The 8,364-nt window shown below is 38.3% G+C and overlaps 1 pseudogene; it reads left to right on the top strand.

The window, feature by feature from the left end:
• Positions 1–4,089: 4,089 nt before the first annotated feature.
• Positions 4,090–8,364, top strand: part of LOC102857631 — a 13,749-nt pseudogene continuing 9,474 nt past the window's right edge.

The raw sequence follows: 8,364 nt of genomic DNA, 5'->3' as shown, positions 1-8,364 counted from the left end.
CTTTAATTTGAACTTGCCCTTGAGTAATTGATAGTCTATTTTACAGTCAGCACCAGGTTTAGATTTGACTGTTGATATTGAGCTTCTTCAAAGATTCCTTTCACAGATAACAGTTGATCTGATTTCTTTGCAATTCATCAGATGAGATCTATGTATAAAGTCACCTTTTGTGCTTTTCTAAAGGCTTTCAATATTAATAAATTATTGAACATACAAAATTCAATCAATCCATTTCCAGCTTCATTTCTGTCCTTTGTTGTTTCCAACTCTTGCATTCCAGTCATCAAGAATTATAAATGTTTCTTGATTGCACATGTGGTGAATTTTTTACAGCAAGATTGGTGGAAATCCTCAATTTTTTCACTAGCATAAAGATCCATATGGATCACTGTCTATAACAAAAAACCACATCCGACTTTTAACTTGTTAGTTAAATTTGTGTCTTCTAGGCTGCAACACTTCCATGACACATCTTCAAGGATATGAACATGTACGTCTAAGCACAGTGCATTTAAATTCCAAAATCAGTCTCCATAATAGTCTATGTGTTTCCTATTGCCAAAGAGGCTCTTTAGAGTAGTGAGAGAAGATCTTCCCCCTGAAACCTACAGTGTACGTTTTCAGGAGGAAGTAGCTAAGAGAATACGCCATCCCCTTTTCCTTATGAATCAGGGTGAAGTCTTTCTCAGGCAGGAGTGATAGGGAATGGCCAAGGATACACTGACAAAGGAGATTAATCAGAACTGGCTTTGACAAGCACTGTGACAATTGGACAATTAAAACAGACTTTCAAGGGGGGGAAAAAAAGAAGAATGAACTGGGGAGGAGGGTAGAGAAAATGGTGCAACAATGAATGAATGAAAACCCAAAATCTCTGTAAATGTTCATTAAAATTAACAAAATTTAATAATTAAAAAAACAAAACACCCACATCCAGGACCCCATCCTGCCATGCTGTCATAGGCCTCAGCTGGGACCAGAAAAGGGTGTCCTGCACCATGATATTTGCATGTTTGATCGTCCTTATGGTTTTCTTTTAGAGGTACATCACCTGTTTTTCTGGTCATTATATTGTGGAATTATTGGCATATAGCCAATTACCTTATATTTTAGGTGCACTTAGTTTTGTATAGGCTTAATTGTTTATCATTTACTCTTACTGATACAACATGTGTCTGTCAGTCTGCTGTCCTATGAAGTATTAAAAAAGAGTTACAAATTTATTAAACACTACACAACATAGGTGAATCAAGTGGATATTACACTGAGTGAAATATCACAGTCACTGTTGTTGTTGTTGTTATGTACCGTCGAGTCACTTGCGACTCATAGCAACCCTATGTACAACAGCCCTAAACTCTGCTCTGTCCTGTGCCAATCGCATTGTCTCCGACACTCCCATCCTGATTATCCCAGTCACTGAGTCAATCCACCTCATAGAGGGCCTTCCCCTCCTGTGCCATCCCTCCACCCTCCCAAGCATGATGTTCTTCTCCAAGGACCGGTCTCTTCTCACAACATGTCCAAAGTATGTTAGATGGAGCCTCAGAATCCTTGCCTCCAAGGAGCCGCCCGGTTTGACCCTTTCCATGACGAATCTGTTTGTTTTCCTAGCAGTCCATGATATTCTCAATCCTCTTCTCTAGCACCACATCTCAAAGGCATCAATTCTCCTTCTATCCACTTTGGTCATTGTCCAAGTCACTAAAGGACAAATACTGTATAAGACCCCCACTGTGACCATAGAGGGGTGACAGAGGGTAGGTGGTGGGGAGAAGAAGGGAAGTAGAAATATAATGCACACACAATGAACATTGTAAAAAAACAGGGAAAGAGAGGATCATCCTGGAATAATAGTCAAATATACAATACTGGTACTACACTTAGTAAATTGGAACAAAATATATACTACTGTTGAAGTAGGAAGAGGGAAAGGGAGGAGCAGAGAGAAGTGGAAGGGAGAAACTTTGCTGCCCCTCAATTTGGGCAACAAAGATTGTGGATGAATGGATAGAGATAAGGAATAGGCAAAGTGCAGCGAGGACTTAATAAGACATGGTGATAAAAGCCCTTGATCAACTGTAATTAATATAACAAGATATATATATGAATCATTGCATGAAACCAAATATAAAAGGCATTGATTCTTCTCCTTCCATGTTTATTCATTGTATAGCTTTCAGGTGTATAAGTGTTTGAAAATACCAGGGAGTGGATCAGACACACCTTCCCCTTTAAGCTGATATCATTGGTCTTTTTAGAATTTTAGAGATATCCTTGACAGAAGATTTTCCAGATGCAACACATCTTTTGATTTCTTGGTTGTTCTTACCACGGATGATGATTTTTAATCCAAGTATATTAAATTACTGACAATTTCAATCTTTACTCAACTATCATGATCTTGTCTATTAGTCGAGTGGTGACAATTTTGGTTTTTTGATGTTCAAATGTAATGTATATTGAAAGGTACAATCTTTGATCTTCTATAGTAAGTGCTTCATTTAGTTTTTACTTTCTGCAAGCAATGATGTGTCATTTTCATAAAGCAAGCTGTTGATGGGTCTTTCTGATGTTACATTACTCTTCACAGTTTCAAGCTTCAAGAATTACTTTTTCAGCATATAAATAGATAAAGTATGAACAAAAGACACACTCTTGACATATTATTTACCTTATTATAAACCATGCAGTATCCCTTGTTCTCTTTGGACCATTGTTTTCTGGTCTGTGTATAGATTTCACATGAATACAATTAGGGATTCTGGGATTCTCATACTTCTCAATATTACCCATAATCCATTATAATCCACACCATCAAGGGCTTTTGCCTAGTCAATAAAACACAAATAAATATGTTTCAGGTATTCTGTTTTCAGCCAATATTCAGCTGACACTAGCAAATATTTCCCTAGTACTAAGGCCTCAGGAAGCATCAAAATGTGATGAAAGGCGTATATAGTGTCACTGTAAAAAAGAATTGGATGGTACCAATTTCTACAGCTCTGCAACTGCATCCCTGCCCATCCTCACCATTCTGCCCCCAACCCTCACCTCCTTGTACCCCCAATTTCTTTTTTCCCAATTAAAAAAAAAAGATATGTAAAAGAAGAGAAAAAAGAAAAAAAAAGAATTGGATGGAAAAGAAAAACTTCCTTAAACAATATATAATTAAGAGGCAATTATGATAAAGAAGATAATTTAAGCTGCTTTGAAGAAATTGACAAAAACAAACAAACAAAATTCCAGGAATTGACTGGAAAAGAGCCATAGTTATTGTCATTTCAAAAAAAAGATTATTTGACAGAGTGTGGAAATTAATGAACAAAATCCCACCTATCACATACAAGCAAAAACCTACTAACAATTATCCAAAGTTGATAGAGATTTTCTAGTGATTTCAGAGACACCGTGGCACTAGGGACATCATTGCCAATGTCAAGTGGATCTTGGCTAAGAGAAGAGAGTACTAGAAGAATGTACATCTGTGTTTCATTGACTATGCAAAGGCATTAGACTGTATGGATCACAACAAAATGTGTTAAAGCTTGAGAAAACTGGGAATCTCAGAACACCTGATTGTGTTCATGTGAAACCTATACTCAGATCAAAAAGCAATCATTAGCAAAGAGCAAGGACACACTACATTGATCAAAATTAAGAAAGGAGTGTATCATGGATGCATTTATTCTCCATACTTTTTTAATGTATATATAGGACAGATCAATTGGGAAGCTGGACTTTATGAGGAGGAATGTGGCATAACATTTGGAGGAAGAATCATCAGCAACTTGTGTTACGTTGATGGCACATTCTTGCTTGCTGAAACTAAGGACCTGAAGAGTTTGCTGTAGAAGGTCAAGGACTGCAATCTTCAATATGGATTAAAGCTGAACATCAAGAAAATAAAGATTGATTTGGGGATCCTTGCCACCACTGCACTAGGGTCATCCTAGATGCCAACCAGTACACCAGAGTTTGTAACAGATAGATAAGCAGGGAAAATACTTTCTGGGCTTCCTGCAAAAAAGAGAGATGAGTTGAGAGCGCCTCTGCACACAAACTATTTAAGTTGGTGCCCTTGACCTCATGGTACTCCAGAGACAAGGGAAGACATTGGACTTCAGGAGAGAAGACACCATCAGGTGAGAAACTTTTCCCAAGAGCCAGCATTTTCAGATGTGTGCAGGGGAAAGAATTGGCTGAAGCTTTCCTGGGAAAGGTCCTTCCATTTGTAGATCCTTGCCTTAGCTACTGAAGGACTCCCAGGTACCAAACAAAATAAAAGATATTGGGACAGACAGCTATAAGCAAAGGGAAAACATTCTCAATTTTCTCAACTGGCACATTGAGCTATGAGAAGAGAGCAGACTTGAAATATCTCTGGACAGATATTGTTCTAGTTGAGCACTTGGTCTTGCACCACTCAGTCATGCCATAGATGAAGAAGGACAATAGGGTTTAGGAGAGGTAATTACAATAAGGCAAGATTCCTGAAGGGCTGCACTGCAGAAAGAAGAAACACAAAGGACTTTAGGAAAGGCAAACTTTCCAAGAAAGAACTTTCAGAAGAGGAAGTGTCTCACCCCGTAAATTGAGCATTTTAATCTGGTAACTCATAAATAATACCATAAAGATAAGAACCAACAACAACTTACACAGAAGACACAATAGAAACACCCAACACATATCAAGAAAAACAGTAAAAGCTCAAAACCCTAAAGTTCATAAGAGACAAGCTGGGATCAAGCTAAGAAGGCCTAGTCTACAGTATAAAGAGACTGCCAGATTCAGCCAGAAATGCAGTCTGAAGAGGATAAAATTGATAAATGGGACATACTAAAGATTAAATCCCTGGGTCTTGAAATACCATCTTGTGAGTGACAGGATAATATACAGACACATAGAAGGAAGACCTGTTAATACCACTATAATTCAAATGTAAGCACCTGCAACCAGAGCCAAAAAGGAGGAAATAGATCATTTTTACCAACTGTTGAAGTCATAAATCGATCGAACATGTAATCAACATGCTTTAATAATAATGGGTGACTGGAATGCAAAACTTGAGAATCAGGAAGAAGGATCGGTTGTTGGAAAATATGGAGTTGGTAATAGAAATAAGGCTAGGGATAGAATGATCGAATTCTGTACAATCAATGATTTATTCATAGCAAATACCTTTTATAAGAAACATAAATGCAGGCTACACGCGTGGATTTCATCTGATGGGATGCAAAGGAATCAGATTGACTACATCTGTGGAAAGAACCATTGGAGAAGTTAAACATCAGCAGTAAAACTAGTCCAGATGCTGATTGTGAAACAGATCATAAGCTGCTGATATGCAAGTTCAAATTAAAACTAAAGATGGTTAAATCATATCCAAAGGAATAAAAATTTGACCTTGAGTCTATATCCCATGAATTTAAAAGCCTATTCAGGAGTAAATTTGAGGCTTCAAACACTAATGAACAAAGTCCAGATAAGCTGTGGGAAGATATCAAGAATATCATTCATGAAGAATGCAAAAAGTCATTACTAAGAATGAAGAAGACCTAATGGGTATCAGAAGAGACTCTGAATATCACACTAGAGTGCTGAAAAGCCAAAGCAAAGGGAAGAAATAAAGAAGTTAAAGAGCTGAATAGAAGATTTCAAACGGCTGCTTGGGAAGACAAGGCAAAGTATTTTCATGAAACGTGCAAGGAGCTGGAGTCAGAAAAGCAAAAGGGCCAAATTCGCCCAGCATTTCTTAAGCTGAAAGAAATTCAAGCTAAGAGTTGCAATGTTTAAGGATGCTATGGACAGAATATTGAATGATTCAAGAAGCATTAAAAGCAGATGGAAGGAGTATACAGAGTCATTGTACAAAAAGAGTTAACTGACATAGAAGAATTTCAAGAAACAATATATGAGCAAGAGAAAATGGTTATGAAGGAGGAAATGCAGGCTGCTCTGAAGGACTTGGCAAAAAATAAAGCACCAGGAATTGATGGTATACAAATTGATATATTTCAGCAAACAGATGCTGCCCTGCTTGTGCTCACCAAGTTGTGCCAAGAAATCTGGAGGACAACTACTTGGCCAACTGATTCGAAGGTCCATATTTATTCCCATTCTAAAAAAAGGTGAGCTGACAGAATGTGGAAGTTATTGAACAATATCACTAATATCACACATTAACAAAATTCTGCTGAAGATTATCCAGAAAAAACTTGAACAGTAAATTGACAGAGAAATATAAGCTGGGTTTAGAAGACCTTGTGACACTAGGGACATTATTGCCAATGTCAGCTGGACCTTAGCAGAGAGCAGAGAGTACCAGAAGTATGTCTGTGTTTCATTGACTATGAAAAGGCATTTGACTGTGTGGATCACAATAAATTATGGCTAACCTTAAGGAAAATGGGAATCTCAGAACACTTGATCGTGCTTATAAGAAACCTATACTTGAGCGAAGAATCAGGCCTCAGAACAAAGCAAGGATATACTGCATGGTTCAAAATCAAGAAGAAAGTGTATCAGGGATACATCCTGCCCCTATACCTTTTCAATCTGTATGCAGAACAGATCATTTGGGAGGCAGGGCTTTATGAGGAGGAGTGTGGCATTAAGATTGGAGGGAGACTCATTAGCAACCTATAATATGCAGATGACACAACCTTGAACAATACCTGAAGCACTTGCTGCGAAAGGACAAGGACTGAAGTCTTCAATATGGATTGAAGCTCAACATCGACAAGACAATGATTCTCATCACTGGGCCTACTAGCAGCAACACGATAGATGGAAAAGAGATTGAGGTTGTTAACAATTATAATTTATCTGGATTCACAATCAACATTATTAATATCAACAGTCAGGAAATCAAAAGACAGTTTGCTTTCATGGACCTCTCCAGAGTTCTGAAGAACAACGATGTCAGTCTAGATACAAAGGTGCACCTAATCCAGGCCATGGTTTTCTCAACTACTAGTTATGCTTCCAAAAGTTGGACAATGATTAAGGATGACAGAAGAAGAATAGAAACCTTCAAGTCGTGGTGCTGGAGAGAAGTCTTGAACATACCATGGACTGCCAAGAAAACAAATAAGTCTGTCTGGGAGAGGGTGAAACCAAGTTTCTCCTTGGAGACTATGATTTGGAAACTCCACCTCACTTACTTTGGGCACATGGCCAGGAGAGATCAGTCCTTGGAGAAGGCCATCATGCTCAGAAGGGTTGACACACAGCACAGGAGAGGGAGACTCCAGATGAGATGGACTGATACAGTAACTGGGGTGACGGGGGTTGGTATGTCAGAATTAGTGAGACTGGCTCAGGATGGGGAAAGGTTCAGAGCTGCTGTAAATAGGGTCGTAATGCATCTCAGGTGACTAAACTACTAACATTCTATAGCAGGTTTGGAAGCATAAGTGGCATCCACTTCCTAAATAACTTGCCTCCGGAAACTCTACGAACTTTGATAAATGTTGCTAGTTATAGAGGGGCTTCAGGCTTTTTGTTGATAAGGTGCCTAGGAGTCATGTTCTACTCAAAGGCAATCAACAACAACATCAAAATCTTTTCCAACAAGGTGAAAAGTAAATCTACTGACTGGGAACAAACATTTGTCAATACCATCTCAGACAAAAGTCTCATAATGAAAGAAAACCCCAGGATCTCCACAAGGAAAAGTTTGATAACCCAGTTACAAAATGCGCAAAAGATATAGAAATAATTTGCACAGAGGAAGATATTTGAATGGCCAACAGATGCGTAAAGGAATGCTCAAAATCACTGGCAATAAGAGAGATGCAAATTAAACAACAATGATATATCAGCTCACTCTAGTAGAAGTGGCGAAGTGTAACATAATAGCAAGTAACAAATGTTGGAGAAGATGTGGTGAGATAGGAACGCTTACATTGCTGGTGGGATTGTACAACGGTACAACCACTCTGGAAGGTAGTTTGGCACATCTTCAAAAAAGCTGAACATACAAATTCCAGATGATCCAGCTATTCCACTGTTTGGCATATACCCTGAGAAAATGAGAACCGAAATCCAAACAGAGACTTGTACAACAATGTTCATAGCATTATTCACCATCACAAAACATGGAAATAACCCAGATGTCCAACCACAATCAAATGGATTGAGAACTTATGGTATAATTACACAATTAAATACTACGCAGTGTGCAGAAACAATGATTTTGTAAATTACTACTTAACGTGGGAGGGATTGCAGAACATTTCTGAGTGAACTAATTCAGCTCCCTAGGCCATGGTCTTTGCAATCGCTTGTTATGCATCAGAGAGTTGGACAATGACTAGGGAGGACAGAAGGAGAGTGGATGCCTTTGAGCTGTGGTGCTGG

Source organism: Elephantulus edwardii, unplaced genomic scaffold (assembly GCF_000299155.1).
Source record: "Elephantulus edwardii isolate Elephantulus edwardi_28Jun2011 unplaced genomic scaffold, EleEdw1.0 scaffold00276, whole genome shotgun sequence".
In the NCBI taxonomy this organism is placed as follows: domain Eukaryota; kingdom Metazoa; phylum Chordata; class Mammalia; order Macroscelidea; family Macroscelididae; genus Elephantulus; species Elephantulus edwardii.
Note: the sequence above shows the minus strand (reverse complement) of the source record. Positions and strands in the feature narration are given on the sequence as shown.